Consider the following 16900-nt stretch of genomic DNA (forward strand, 5'->3'; position numbering starts at 1 on the left):
CAATTTCTCGTGTATCTGCCAGGAGGTGTAAAGATTGTCTGTATGATCATCTGTCTATCTATCCGCTGGACACCTCAAGAATGAGATGAGCTATAGATTTGAAACTGTGCAAGCAGCCTGTTAAGTAACACACAGTGAGGCCTACTCTTACCTTCTCACCAGAGAGTTGGTTTATATTCACTTTTAATAGGAGTTGTGTTTGGTTTGGTCTATTAAATGGGAAGACACAGTATCAATATTGAGACAAAAGATAAGGTATGGTAAAGGTGGCCCCATACATTGCCAATAAAATCATTGTGTTGGTTAACTACTCGTACATGTAGGAGAATAACAATCATTGTGTTAGTTACCTAGATGTAGGGGAATAACAATCATTGTGTTGGTTGCCTAGATGTAGAGGAATAACAATCATTGTGTTTGTTGAATAGATCAGAATCAGAATCAGAATCAGAATCAGAATCATTTTTATTGTCGTCCAACAATTACAAAAATTGTATTGACAAAGTCAAGTGTGATATTAAAAATATCACTAAGTAGGCCTACAGAGCCTAAAATAAATACAATCTATATCTACGTTAAAAGTTTAAAATTGTAAGTCACTAAAATTATCATTAAAAATCTCATCTACAGAATAAAACGTTTTTTTCTCTTGAGCCACTCTGCAACAACATTCTTAAACCTACCAACAGAAATTGATCTAGCACTTAATGGTAACTTATTGAATAGCCTAGCTCCGGTTATTGCATAGTTCTGTTGAGTTTTACTTAACCTAGCATATTGTACATCAATTGTAATTTTTAATTCTAGTGTTGTATTCATGGTTAAAGCTTCTAAGATTGAAAGAGTCAAGATTTTTCCTTAACAAAAACTAAACTGTGTAATATATATATACATGGAAGCGTAAGTATACCCAGTTCTTCAAAAAATGGCCTACAGGACTCATTGTCGCTAATTCCTACTATACAGCGTATGGCTTTCTTTTGCCACTTAAACACAGTCTTGGCTCCACTAGAGTTGCCCCACAGTAAAACCCCATACAGAAGGTGTACATTAAAAAAAGCGTAATATGCACTAATGACTAGATTAAGACTTGTATACAATTTTAGTTTTTTTAGTAGAAATATCACTCTTGCTAATCTAATACATAAATGGTTTGTATGGATTCCCCAGTTAAGCTTTGAGTCTAAATTGATACCAAGTAGTTTTACAGACTTATTTTCAGCATTACGTAAACTAAAGACAATTTCCTCGGTCTTGTTATTATTAACAGTTAATTTATTAGCAGAGAACCAGAGATAGGACCTTTCCCTCATATAGCCCATAATGACATCATTTAATTTTGAGTCTCTGTCTGATGATAACAGAGTAGTATCATCAGCATACAAAACAACCTTACCAGGGACAAAATTTAGGGAGATCATTAATGAAGACAGTAAACAAGAAGGGGCCCAAGACTGAGCCCTGGGGAACCCCGCTTGCTACCCCTCTTAAGTCCTGATCTCTGGTCACCTACTTTGACAAGCTGAAGTCTATTGCTCAAATAAGACATAATCAAAGACAAAGCATTGTTCTCCAGACCATAATATTTCAATTTTTTGAATGAGTTCATCATGAGGTACAACGTCAAATGCCTTACTTAAGTCCAATAACACAGCAGCTGTTTCTTCCTTATTTTCAAAGTTATTCAATACATAAGAGACAATATTATCTACAGCTTTAACAGTTGACAGATTTTTCCTAAACCCATACTGAGATGAAGAAATCAAATTATTGTACTCAAAATAATATTCCAATTGGTTTTTCACAATAGTCTCTATTAACTTTGATATAACGGGTACTAGGGCAATAGGCCGATAATTGTTTAAATTCATTTTGTCACCCTTCTTATGCAAAGGTACCGTTATTGTTATTTTAAGGCACTGTGGATATATTCCATCAGTAAGCACCCAGTTTTAATCAGCTGTGTTAAAGGATAGATTATAACATCTAATATTTCCTTTAATACAAAGTTGGAAAGTCCATAGACATCTTCTGATCTGGAATTACTTAACCTATACACAGAACTATATACATCTCTACTATTTACAACTGTCCACTTAAAACTACACAGGCCAGGGGGTTTTAATACCTGACGATTTCAACATATCAACAGAACTTGCTACATCTAAAATATCACAGCTATTTTTTAACACATTAACAACATTAATAAAAAAGCTATTAAAATCATCAGCTGTTATTGGGATTTTTTCTTTGGCTTTGTTAGGCACACGACCTGTTTCAGCGTTTATAACTTTCCATGCAGCCTTACATTTATTGTGTGACTCAAAAATAAACTTTTCATTTGCTCTTTTTTTAGCCAAAATAATTTCCTGCCTATACATTTTCTTAAGCCTACCATGAATTGCCATGCACTGAGGATCAGTCCTTCCTTTTTCATGACTTAAGTCTAGCAATAGCCTTATTTCCCTTAGCAGAGGAGTGTACCAGTTCAACTTTAAGCTTTTTGACTTATATCTAGGCCTACTATGGTATGACAAGACTTTTCTTTTTTAGAGGGCATGATTCATTCAAACAATCAGATAAAACTTGCAGAAAAGTTTGAAAAGCTTTGAAGTTTGAAGTTTGAAGATTTGAAAAGATATAGAGGAATAACAATCATTGTGTTGGTTGCCTAGATGTATGGGAATAACAATCATTGTGTTGGTTGCCTAGATGTAGGGGAATAACAATCATTGTGTTGGTTGCCTAGATGTAGGGGAATAACAATCATTGTGTTGGTTGCCTAGATGTAGGGGAATAACAATCATTGTGTTGGTTGCCTAGATGTAGGGGAATAACAATCATTGTGTTGGTTGCCTAGATGTCGGGGAATAACAATCATTGTGTTGGTTGCCTAGATGTAGGGGAATAACAATCATTGTGTTGGTTGCCTAGATGTAGGGGAATAACAATCATTGTGTTGGTTGCCTAGATGTCAGGAATAACAATCATTGTGTTGGTTGCCTAGATGTCGGGGAATAACAATCATTGTGTTGGTTGCCTAGATGTAGGGGAATAACAATCATTGTGTTTGTTGCCTAGATGTAGGGGAATAACAATCATTGTGTTGGTTGCCTAGATGTAGGGGTTAAATATAGGAGGGTTATGCAGGGGGAAACTGAGACAATATGAAAACTAATAGTGATTAAGGTGACTATGAGGACCGACCAGTTGGGGAGAGGTGATGTAATTAATTCATACAACCTAACACTGTTTATTTGAGTGGCAATGATGAGACCTTTTAAGATTGCCACAGCTGCAAACTGTGAATGCTGGGGATCATCATGTCGGATAAAGTTTATGATAATGTAACCATTATAGAAGGGAGATGATTTCAGCAATGGCACAACTTATAACCAATAGAGGCAGAGAAGTTTACAAATCCTAAAGATCATTTGAGAGTTATTACTTGCACAACACAAGACAGACACTGAGAATATTCACAACACATTGTCATTACATTTTAAAGCGATTGCTTAGAACTTTTACAGTTACCAATAGGGTCGCCAGGTGTCCTGATGACATTATTTGATTTCATACTATCAGAGTGTGTTGTTTAACCTCGAACTGACTGTCATTTTTACACAGGTGGCAGGCCATTTTTGAGTTTTTTTGTACCCATGCTTTAATTTTGTAAAAAATACATTTTTACTATAAATGTATATGTAAAGTTCATTATTTTTCAGGAAAATGTGGAGTTATTATGATATAAACATTATGCATAAACCATAAAAAAGCTACACTATTTTTTTTTTAAGTAGTGAGACTGCACCTGGTAAAGTGTGATAATATTATAAATATTAGAATCTGAGATGATAATTTGTTCTTCATTTTATCTAGTTTCAGAAAATATTTAATGGTATCTTTTGAAGGAAAATTAAATATATTGTAAAAACAACAAATAGTACATGAAAGGCTAAATTTGTTGCTATAGGTATGATAATTTTCAAAAATGCACAAAAAATATAATTTTTGCACTACATGTTTCCAAAGTATACCAAAATTTAGAGCATTACAAGCACTAAAAAAAATTAATTAATAGCCAATTTACAATATTTTTTTAAGTGTTGAGACGGACCTTAAGATTTTTTGCTATGGATATGATTATTTTAAACAATTAACAAAAAAATATAATTTCTACATTAAATTTTAATATTACCAAAATATACCAAAGTTTAGCATTATATAACCTAAAACAAAGCTATAACAAGCTATAAAACAAAATTATAAGCCATACCCATGATAAATCAGTAATTTTCAAAATGGCTAGATGAAGCCGGTTTTTCTGGCAAGATTTATGACGTTGCTGTGACATCACGAAAACAGCAAAACAAATTTCACCATTGAAATCAGCAAGTTTTTCTGTTCAAAATGGTATATAGTGGTGATTTATATACTATATAAACTGTCAAAACACGTAAGTGTAAGATCGACATTATAATGTCGATTGCCACTTGTAAATGATTTAGATCGACATTATAATGTTTATTGCCAGTTCAAGGATTAAGGGAGGGTTAATTGGCAGAAATTCTCACATTTACTTAAAATCTAAGAACATTGCAATAAGCACTTGTACGGTGTATTAAATATTGTATTATATAAACTTAAAATTAACCTTGCATGTGACCAAACGATAACATGGAGGCCAAATGTTCCTACAAATTATTTTAGTTATTCCAATATATTTCTCATGTAGGCTTTTGGTTTGTATCAGTGGATTGATTTTTTTGTACTAGTAGGTTTAATCTTCGTACATTTTCACAAGTAGTTGATTTTTATATATTTGTACTAGTGGGTTGACTGGTTTTGGTACAGATGTGTTTTTACATTGTTTTTACAGTGTTAGTACATTGGTTTTTGATAAATTTTTACGAGAGGGTTGATTGATTTTTAACATACTTTCTGCAGTAAGTTCATTAGTTTCTTTTTTATATGAGTTTATTAATGTTTATAATCCTTTTCACCATGTGTCACTTTTTATATACTATTTAGTTAATCATTTGGAACTTAAATATTATAGACTGAAGGAACTAACGGAAAATGAAAGACAAGGACTGATTGTGAACAAGTCCCAACTGATCCTGGTCCACTTGAACTTGACAGCAGCAAATCACTGTGTTGACTGACTAATGGCGGGCATTTGTTATGTCAGCTGCGGCTGTGGCTGTGTCAGTCCAACAGGGTGCCGTACAAGACTGTGTCTTGTAAACCGCCAGCTTTTAAAAATATTTCATCAACTGAATGAAATATGAAATTGCTATTGACTAACTCTTAATAATTTTTAACTTTTTACTTCATACAGAGTTTTTGAAATTTTTATCAATATCTCCACTTTCAGTATAAAAATATTAGACTAAAATATACAATGTTCTGTAAATCTATGAAAACTTTAATGTCCGCAAGTTTGAAAAGAATAGCAATGGCACAGCAATTAAAAAACACAAGGAAGAAAAAGAAAGTTTTTCTTATTTATAATAATACATAGTTAAATAAAATTAAATTTTACTAAATACGATTTCAATTTACAATTTTAACAGATTTCCACACAATCCTCATCCAACATCCAACTTAAAGAAGTTTACAGTAATACACCAATTATTCCATTTCAGTGCCATAAAAAAGAATTGTAAATTGCTGGGAGTTTCTACAGACATGGTAAAGCTTTTGGCCAGGGACTACTACAGAGTAGTTGAATGCAGAAGCAAGGCATCTTAGTTTTTCAAGCAAAGTAAGGTGCCCTCAATAAAAAATTGATGAAAATCCATACAATGAAAAATGCTGGAAAGAGATATGTACAAAGGCACGTCAACTATAGACCCAAAGATCCTGCCTCTGCCTTCACCTCTAGCCACGGAAGTAAAAAAGTTTTTTTACCATTCTCGGACATAAAAATAAAAATTACTGAAGGTTTTTACCCACAAACTACTTTGATTTTCTTATGTAAAATAACAATCTCAACTATTAAATTCTAAGTTCTAAGGAACATAGAAAATTCTATTATTTTAAAACTGTGTTTGATAAACAATAATGAAACATACAAATTTCTCTGCAACATTCCATAATATTTGAATGAATAGCTCAAACAATTTCAGTAGCAATTGAACCATTTTTGGCAAGAGTTATAATCATATCCTTATGTTGATTTGATTTAATTCTTTATTTTATAAATTTTACATTTACACTGGACCTTTATTATAATGTCTGAGTGTTTTTATTTTGGTTTTATTTATCCAATGTTTATTTAGATTTTATATAGCAGCTTGATTGTATATGAATACACAACTTTGTTTTGTCTTATATGGGACCAAAAACTGATTGCATTTTAATTGTAACTTATGAGTAATAATAAAACAAGTTTCTCATAACTGATAACTGATGTGTACACAAAGCCTAATTGGGGCGGTGCGGGCAAGTGTGTCAAGCACAATTACCTCCCCCACAAACACAGTAGAGCATTGACTTATTATTATTGAACTCTGTTCATTAATCTGGAATTGAAAGTTAACAGTTCAAGCTACATAATAATATAAGATTCATATATTTATTTTCAATTATGTATGTATATAATATCTATCTATATATATATATATAGATATTGTATTGTGACTTTAATGCGAATCCAAAAATCAAATAGGCTCAATTTGTTTGTAATTTTGTATTTATTTTAACTTTTAAATATTACAGAAGAATTTAAATATTGAACTTATTTTGGAAAAATGTCTGATTTGATTGTCACTGACTAGAAGAAGAAGAATACATAGAGCAAGAAGAAAAATGGAAGAATCTACAATTAAAAGCAGAAAAGGCCCAACTCCTTGAAAAGTGCACAAGACTCGAGGCAAAGTTGGCAGATACTACAGAAGAATTAGAGGAAGTGGACCAAATTAAGGAAAAATGTCAAAGTAAAGTTGAGAATCTGCACCAAGAACTGGCAAACTGGCAAAACCAACTAGACAGAGAAAAACAAAATCAAACTCAACTACATCAGTTCTTTGAAGAACACGACATTAATCAACGTAAAATCATTGATAGCTATGAGATCAAGATTGCCAACCTAGCTAACACCATAAAATTACTCAGTACCAAGCTAGAATCAATGACAAACAACACAGAAATCCACCAAGTCCCACACAGATACACAAACAAGTCCACCCACTAGACGTTTCCTTGCCACTGGCAATCACTTGTAAACCGACTGACTATCAACCAAGCAACCATTCCCTAATACAGGATATGACCTATCTAAAAGCCCGACAAGATCAAGTTGAGAACTCTATTAAAATACTACAGAGCCAGTTGCAGAATCATGCAGATGGACTCCAGCCCAGGCCAGCAAAGCACATACCCTCTAACAAAAATAAAATCACAACTCCAAACAACCACTTCAGTGTTTCCCTACAAGTTGCTAAAAATAGAGTGTGTAAGCAAAAACAAAAAAGCTGCTCACATACCAGCAGTTAGTCCCCACCATATAGAGCCAACCGAGACTACACCAGTGTCTTCTGCAGAAAATGTCCGGAAAATGTCTAAAAACCCACCTTTGAACTCAAAGCAAAGGGCCAAGGATGAGACCTGTGAAGAGTTCTTCTCTAAACACATTGTGTTTTTCAAGAACCACATGGTCAAGCACTATGGCTACTTGAGTTCACCTGCTGCATTACCACACCTTAAAGATCCAGATCAACCATCCCTCACCTCAGTCAAACTGACACCTCCAACAACGTACTCTACCACAAATGACCTGCTACAACACCCAAAACATTTTTTAGACCACGACTTAATAAACAGCAAATTAAAGTAGCTAGGTCCCAGGCCACTACTTCAAAAACCAGAACAACTCCCATCACCATCCTCCACCAGAATGTTCAAGGCTTAAGAAAAAAAATAGAAAGAATAAATCATTTAATGAGTGACCTCGAACCTACTTTTCTGGTACTTACTGAGCATGGACTGAGCACAGAGGAGTTATTACTTACTAAAATCAGTGGGTATAATCTAATAACACACTTCAGTCGAAAAGAACACAGATTGGGGGGAGTTACAATATACATCCAAGAATTTGCTAATACAGAGGTAGAAGAAGTAAATATCTCAAACCAAAGCATAGAGTTGATCATGGAAACGGCATTAGTAAAAATAAAAATAAAAAATAAAACACTTTACTTACTGGGTATTTACCGCTCTCCAGGAGGACAGGCCAGACTGGCTGTTGATGTTTTATCTGAAATACTTGCCTCTTTTCAAGCAGAAGGCAAAGTCCTTGTTTTAATGGGTGATATTAATGTAGATAGGCTGACTGAAAATGCAGACAACATATACCTCGAAAATGAACTACAGACCTTTGGAGCAAGACGACTACCACTTCCAGCGACAAGAATCACCAACTACTCACAAACATCTATAGACTGTATTTGTACCAATATACAGGAGGATTTCATTGAATTTACAGTAGTTGAAGCTGGAATAGCAGATCACACAGGCCAAACATGCACTGTCACAATAGAAAAAGATGTACCTTTTATAAAAGAAACTACACAAAAAAGAATTTTTTCCAGAAAAAACCTAGACAGCCTAAAAGATGAACTCTCCAAAGAAAACTGGGACAGAGTTCATAGTGCTCCCGATGCTGAAGAAGCATACAATGCCTTTCTTACAACTGTAAGACTAAAATTGGACCATACATGCCCCTGTAAAAAGGTAAGAGCAAAGCGGAAAGGACAGAAAACCATTCAATATGATGAAGAAGCCAAAACACTAAAACAAGATTTTCTCGCCGCTCTACACAGATACCAGATCACTGGAAGTGAAAACGACAAAAAATCAATGGTAGACAGAATATTTAAATGACATTGTCAGTGGTAATTATGAAATTTTGAAACTAGAGAACAGGTTTCCAGGTTATAGTTCGTTTAAAGTCGGGAGTCCCCCCTATCACTATGGGAAAACATTTACGACCCTGATACCTGGCCAACCGGTACCTATATAAGTCGTTTCAGGTATTCCCGCAAAAAGTGCTCTTGAAGGACATTTTTTTGGAACCAGGCCATGTAATGGAACCAGGTACATAAGCCTAATAGGCTCGTCTCCTTTGTACCAACCTAAGTCTATTTTAAATGGTCTGCAAGCTGATAGGCCCTCTACATATCGTGAAACTGAGGTAAACTTAGCTCACATTAATATACAATCTATAAAAAAATAAAGTAAACTTGATTGACATTTTTAACAGCACCACTAAGTGTGACATTCTTTGCGTTAATGAACACTGGTGTACGGTAGAAGAAAATTAATTTTTACTCTCCAGCTGATTTTAACCTAGCGGCTAGTTTTTGTAGGACTTCTTTCATATGGTGGAAGTGCAATTTTTGTACGGGAGACTTTTAAACACTCTTTTTCGGTCGTAAATGTTGATTTTATTTGTGAAACAAAACTATTTTGAAGCTGTAATGATTGTTTTTTTAAGTATAAGTTTATTGATTGTGTCTGTATATACCGTACCCCTGACTCTTCCATTGAACTTTTTTGTTGATAAACTAACTCAAACTTCTTGATTTTATTAGCAATAATGTTAAGTACCGTTAATTTTAAGATTGTCATAGCTGGTGATATAAACATTGATCTCAGGAAACGTTGCTCAATGTCAGTTAAGTTTATTAATATGCTGAAATCTTTTGACTGTTTTTGCCTCAATAACCTTCCAAACTAGAGGGGACTCATGTTTGGATAATTTTATATCCAACCTGCATCCGACAATGTTTAGCTGTGATACAGTACAATGTCCATATATCTGATCATTTAGGCCTTGCTTTTGAGACTTGAACTTTCTTGTACTTCTTTTGCGTAAACTCTTCTCTACCTGCCAATAAATTCTGTACAGTCAAACATTAGTGTTAGAGTTTTAAACGATCTTAATGTTGAGAATTTTAAATGTAGGCTAAGTAATATTGATTGGAATAAAGTAATTGTAGCTGCTGAAAACTTTGAGGTAGCCTTTAATAATTTTATGGAGATTGTGTCTCACTATTTTAATGGAGTGCTGTCCTTTGAAAAAAGTTAAAAAAATAAGAATCCTAGCAATAAGATCTTGAAGTCCAAAAATTGGTACACACCTTTTTTAACTAAAATCAAGTTACTACTAGATGTAAGTCATGATAAGTGTAAAACTTAATCCTGATTTATTGGAGGTCCCACAAAAGGAATTAAAAAGTTTTATCGTGCCCAAATAGACATAGCAAAAAAGAATGCTAATGTTGAATTTATATTAGGGTCAAAAAAACATGTGCAAAGCAGCTTGGACTGTGATTAATAATGAAACAAGGCGTACCCCTAAGAAATGCCAGACCGAACCCCCCATATCTGTCAGTGATTTTAATAATTATTTTATCAATATTTGTAATTATGTCAATAGGCCTAATGATAATGTTAGTCTAAATTTAGCTAGTGCAAGTGACATGCTGGAGTCATCCGGTGTAAACAATCCAAAGGCTCTGCCTTTTAAATGGCATACTGTAAATCCTGTTGATATTTTAAAACTGTTATTAGGCTAAGTAACTCCAGGGCTGAGGATGTATTTGAACTATCTAATTTTATACTTAAAGAAATAATTAGGGAAATATTGTATCCTTTAACTTATCTTATTAACTGGATGTTTTGCACCGGAGTCTTTCCGCAATGCTTAAAAGTAACAGTAACTGTGCCTATATATAAAAAGGGAGACAGAAACTAATGTAAATAATTATCGACCTATCGCCTTGGGTACCAGTTATATCTAAATTATTTGAAAGTATTATTAAATGTCAGATTGAACATTACTTTGAACAAAAATCGATTACTTCTGTCAGCACAATTCGGTTTTAGACATAATTTATCCACTATTAAGGCTGTTGAAAAGTGTGGTGTCATACATTATTCATAGTTTTGAAAAAAAAGAAGAAGTTAGTGCCTTACTCTTAGATCTAAACCAAGGCCTTTGACACTGTGCCCCACCAAGAGCTTATCAGAGAAAAACTAAATTACTATGGAATTGAGGGCAATGAGCTTTCACTAATTTATGTCATATATTAGTAATAGGTACCAGTTTGTTAAAAATGGGTGATCAGAGGTCGGACCTTAAGCAGGTTATAAGCGGGGTCCCCCAGGGCTCTGTTCTGGGTCCCTTTCTTATTCACGGTCTTCATCAATGATCTTCCCAAATTTGTGCCTAATAAAAGTGTACTCTATGCTGACGACACTACCTTGATGTGCTCTAACTTGCTCTCTGAAATTAACTCGGCTATGATTGGCTACATGAAGGAAAGGTCTGACCTCTGGTTTTCCGCTAATGGCTTAAAAATTAATGAAGATAAGACTGAACATATTAATTTTAGTTTAAGAAATAACTCTATACATAACTCTGTTAAGCTACTTGGAATCAACCTGGACACTAAGCTTACCTGGAAAAATCACACAGATATTCTTTGTACCGTTTATCCAGAGTAATTTTTCTGTTAAAAAAACTCAAAAACTTGTACTAGCTTCACATTGCTATTAAAAAGCGTACTTTGCACTTTTCCACTCACATCTTCTGTATGGAACTCTCCTCTGGCGGTAATTCAACTGGTGCTAAGGAGGTTTTTCTATGCCAAAAGAGAGCTTTACGCACAATTTTCAATATAGCCTTTAGTGACTCATGTAAACCTTTTTTTAAAGAACATAATATTCTTACTGTACCTTGTATGTTTATATTTCAAAGTTTAATGTTTGTTAAAGAAAATCTTTGAAACACTTAGTCTTAGAAACTCTAGTCATGATTATTCCACCAGATATCGAGACCTTATTGACTTAGAATACGCTAGGCTAACTAAGACCAGCACACATACTTTTATGTTGGTGTAAAATTATTTAATAAGCTACCTTTAACGGCCAAAGATGTTCCTTGCACAAAATTTTAAAATGCTTTGCTCAAATGGTTAAGACAAAAAGCTTTTAATACAGTAGACGAAATGCTTTCTTGTAATGTAGACAATTTATTCTTTTTAGTTTTTATGCTTTGTGACTTGTACTATTTACCATAAGTATGTAGTATGTATTATTTTATTCTTTAATGTTGGTGTTATACTGTGTATATGTATAAACCATCTGATGACATTGTCAATGCAGTTATTGTGGGCCGACAATAAAAAGATCTTGATTCTTGATTCTTGATTCTTGATTCTTGAAAGAAAAAACTATGATCTGAAGCTAAGAAATCTAAAGCAAAACACTGTAGCAGAGTACATTACAAGTGCTGATAATAAGTCTAAGGCTATCTGGGAAGTAATTAATACAGAAAAACAATGTAAACAGAGGGAGGAACCAAATCTGCATCTAGAGATAGATGGAAACCTCGTAGTTCAAAGCCCTACGGACATCGTTGAACAATTGAACAAATATTTTGTTGAAATAGCAGATGCAACTTTAGAAAGAAATAGAAACCAATTTAAAAATAAAACAATAACACATCCAATGATCCTACCACCTAGCAATATCCAGCCATTAATTCTAACACCTACAACAACTGAAGAAGTTTTAAAAACAATAGCCTCATTAACATCCAAGTTCTCAAGTGGAGTGGATGAGATTCCATCAAAAGCTGTAAAGCACTGTGCCAAACAACTAGCAGCTCCTCTTGTCAGTATAATAAACAAATCTTTCAATGTAGGTCAGTTTCCTTCTGCTCTAAAGATAGCTAAAATATACCCAAAACACAAAAAAGGCTCATACACTAAACAGGAAAACTACCGACCTATTTCATTAATCTCAACCTTTTCAAAAATAATAGAGAAGATCACACTTTCAAGAATGATGGCCCACCTGGAAAGATATGATCTAATTGCGAAAAACCAGCATGGATTTCTCAAAGGCAGGTCTACGAACACAGCTCTATCCACCTTAATTGAGCACACTATTGACCATCTGGAGGCTCGCAGGTACGTTTCAGCAGTACTGCTAGATTATAGCAAAGCTTTTGACTGCCTAGGTCATGACCTTATTCTGAAAAAACTGTCAACTCTGGGAGTAGAGGGAATGGCTAAAGAGTGGGTGGTCAGTTACTTGAAAGGCCGCAGTCAATTAGTTGAAATTCAACAAAACATAAATGGAAAAAGATGTACATATCGATCCAAACAGCTCCCAGTCACCAGAGGAGTGCCCCAAGGCTCAGTGCTGGGACCCTTCTTATTCATTCTCTTTACAAATGACTTTTCCAGCTTCATCAGTAAGGAAAATGTGGAACCTATAATGTATGCAGATGATACAACTCTTCTGTTTACACATAACACTCCACAAGGATTACACTCAGATATCCTATCATCAACAGATAAAGCACTTCAATACTGTCTTCAAAATGATTTGGCCATCAACCCCTTAAAAACAACACAGATAAATTTTAGCAGAAAACAGGAGCAACTCCCAGAAATTCCAGAAATTACAGTGGAAAGAAACTATAAACTTCTAGGTCTAACAATTGATGCGGAACTTTCTTGGAACGATCACATACACAACTTATCTAAAAAGCTTTAGTCTGGAATTTATGTGGTGAAGAGAATGATGTGGATAGGTCTAGAAACAGCTAAAACAACATATTATGCTGTGATTGAGTCACATATAAGGTATGGATTGATCTCATGGGGAGGAACATCTGAAGGAAATTTTAACAATATCCTAGTTCTCCAGAAGAAGGCTGTCAGGGCACTCACAGGACTAAACTACAATGATAGCTGCAGGGAAGCTTTTAAATCCCTAAAGCTTCTAACTGTTCCAGCACTCTACATCCATGCCGTAGTCATGTATGCAAAGGAACTAGACCTTCCTAGGAATGAGAATTTTCACTCCTATTATACTAGAAGAGCAAACGACTACAGTCTTCCTGCCCATCACACAACCCAATACAGCAAGAAACCCTCATATATTGGTCGCAAAATTATCAACTCCCTTCCATTTTACCTGAAGACTACGCCAGTGAACAAACTAAAGAAAACACTCTGGGACTTCCTAGTGGAACGACCAGTGTACTCAATCAAGGAATTTTTAGATCAACTGGGACGCAACACTACCTGAACAAAATCTGAAAGTTTGTAAAGCAAGAAATTCTTTTTTACTACTGTGACGCCATTGTATTTCTTAATGAAATTACAAATAAAGATGTTTGTCTATTGTCACACTCTGAAATGGTGAAATCCCTTTGATGATAGAGAGCCTACCAATGAAAAGGAGTATTGGTCAAGGACTTCAGGCATGACATGAAGGATTAAAGTACTTTAATATGGCCAAAACATCCCTCACCTCTCTAACCCCCAAAGGCTAGATTTTGTGCCCAAAGAAGAAAATATGCCTTCAATAAAGCCTTAGAGATGTACCTTGAAATTGGTTTATGTTTTTCCTACCCAGTCTCAACTTTTACAGGAAAAATTGTATGGCCTTTTTCAGAAAACCTATCTGTCCCATCTCCAAAGAATAAAAGTGACACTTGAAACCATTTTGCCAAACACTTGAACAGAAAGACTAATACTCAATCAACTTGAAAATATGTTTTTTCATTATATTTGTGTCCCAAGCAACAATAATTTCATAAATAATACATTTACTTATTTAAAACTATATTAAATTTAAATTATAAATCATTAGCACTAATAGGGAAGTTTATATTTAACAATGAATCGTAAAAAGTACTTACTCTGCCGAGACTCAAACCCGTGTCTCTCACTTAGGAAGACACTTTTAAATTTCAGCTCATGTTATAAGGAAAGCCTGAGATGTGCGGCTGGTATTTAACATTTATGAGTATAAAAGTGAATGTCTTCACAACTTTCTTCCGAATCAACCTTAATGTTAAAAAATTAAATAACACCACATAAATGGATCTTTTTCCAGAAAGCCTGAGACATGCGGCTGGTATTTAACATTTATGAGTATAAAAGTGAATGTCTTCACAACTTTCTTCCGAATCAACCTTAATGTTAAAACATTAAATAACACCACATAAATGGATCTTTTTCCAGAAAGCCTGAGACATGCGGCTGGTATTTAACATTTATGAGTATAAAAGTGAATGTCTTCACAACTTTCTTCCGAATCAACCTTAATGTTAAAAAATTAAATAACACCACATAAATGGATCTTTTTCCAGAAAGCCTGAGACATGCGGCTGGTATTTAACATTTATGAGTATAAAAGTGAATGTCTTCACAACTTTCTTCCGAATCAACCTTAATGTTAAAAAATTAAATAACACCACATAAATGGATCTTTTTCCAGAAAGCCTGAGACATGCGGCTGGTATTTAACATTTATGAGTATAAAAGTGAATGTCTTCACAACTTTCTTCCGAATCAACCTTAATGTTAAAAATTAAATAACACCACATAAATGGACCTTTTTCCAGAGTACACTTAACCTGTAACTACCTTACTCTTCTTAACTTTGCCAGGTGAGACAAGAGATTGGAGGCAAGCTTGCACTGATGCTGTCTAGAGTTTCCTGAAGACCCCACTTTAACTCACCAAATAAGAAATGATCATTTGAAAACCCAAAGAACTTATTGTAAGCTCTCAATTCCAAAGTCAACATCTCAGAGTATGTATAATCTAAACACTATTCACATGAAAAAACAAAATTAGCAACAACAGATTGCTCTCACCAAATTCTGACACACCCGAGGTCTTCCATCTGCCACAAAAATTGTCAAAGTCAACATCTCAGAGTATGTATAATCTAAACACTATTCACATGAAAAAACAAAATTAGCAACAACAGATTGCTCTCACCAAATTCTGACACACACCCGAGGTCTTCCACCTGCCACAAAAATTGTCAAAGTCCACTCGTAGAGGCTCTTTACATTCTCTCTAACATTTGGCACCCTAACTGTGTTATGTACTATTGTTAGCAAAGTTGCTTATACTGTCAAATAATATCTAAAGAACCTACATTAAGACAACACAGTTTTAGGAATATAACACTAAACTATGATGTCACAGCATAAATATTATCAAAGTAACATTGGTAAACCACTGGCGCTAAAATTATCATAAAATTATCCTGATACGATTTAGACCACACATGCATTTGTAAAGGATTTAGACCATTGATGGATTGAAGTACTGTTGAAAGAGGGAGAACAAGGGTATAATGGAAAACAAAAGACAATAGAAATATTTTTGGACTTGGTCCTGGAGTCTTGATAGTGTTTACCATATCAAACTGATAAATGAACTTCATAATTTAGGATCACAAAAAAATGTAATAAAATGGTTTAAGTCATATCTATTTAATAAAAAAGTTTGTTAATCATTTTAATGATTAGTGTTGTGTATAGTTTTTTATTAAGTGCATGTTTTTAGAGTTAGTGAAGTTGACAAACAGTATGGTGGTTGTGATTCCTGGCTTAGGCGTGTCACAATGCTTTGGTATGATTTGTTTATTTTAACCTAGTTTTTAATTATGTATTAGGTTACTTATTTACCTGAAGAAGAGATCAGATTGCAGATCTCGAAACTGATTTCATTTGTGTAACTGAACGATGGCAAATTTCCGGAAAAATCCTGTTTCCTTCACAATTGAGAATCACGTCAACTGTAAAGTACCATTATTTGTTTTCTCGCTGCTAAAGGTGTTAAAGCCATTGAAATTTACAATTAGCATTGTGAAGTATATGGACATATCATTATGAGTGATGTAATGGGTAAGAGCTTTAAAAGATGGCCGAAAGAATTTTATGATGAGAACGGAATGGACAACCTTCAATAATTACCGCAACAACCACCATACCTTCAAAATGATCGTATTGCAGACGCTGGTAAATCAGGTAGCAATCTTCTTTGATGACAGTATACAAAAGGTTCTTTTT

This window comes from Homalodisca vitripennis, chromosome 6 (assembly GCF_021130785.1).
Source record: "Homalodisca vitripennis isolate AUS2020 chromosome 6, UT_GWSS_2.1, whole genome shotgun sequence".
In the NCBI taxonomy this organism is placed as follows: domain Eukaryota; kingdom Metazoa; phylum Arthropoda; class Insecta; order Hemiptera; family Cicadellidae; genus Homalodisca; species Homalodisca vitripennis.